Consider the following 426-nt stretch of genomic DNA (forward strand, 5'->3'; position numbering starts at 1 on the left):
ACTTGCTTTTGTTCCTGACGATAGAGCGCTGTTGTATCACAATTGTTTTAGGGGTGTCCACAGCAGGGTTTGCCCCATAATTTAGAACAAGACCTCTCAAGGTTTCAAAGTTGACTTTTTCACTGTTGGCCACATTCAGGGTAATCCCTTTGACCTTCAAGCAAACCTTTCCCCCAGACAACTTGTACCCATAGGTTTTTGGACCGGCCGACACAAACTCTGTGATGTGTTCATCTGGTGAGATTTCGCTGGTGAGCTCACCTAAATAATCGTCTAACGGGGTGTTCCAATCTCCCTCGGAGGTCACAAATATCGCAGAATCTGTGTCATGGTACAGACACCAGTCTTGCAAGCTAACAGCTCGTACAACTCTAAGCTTGCATAAGCGGTGGTGAAACAGGCTATAAAGATGGTTGTGTTACCAGA

This window comes from Gavialis gangeticus, unplaced genomic scaffold (genome assembly GCF_001723915.1).
Source record: "Gavialis gangeticus isolate Ggan-Ray unplaced genomic scaffold, GavGan_comp1, whole genome shotgun sequence".
NCBI classification, from domain to species: domain Eukaryota; kingdom Metazoa; phylum Chordata; order Crocodylia; family Gavialidae; genus Gavialis; species Gavialis gangeticus.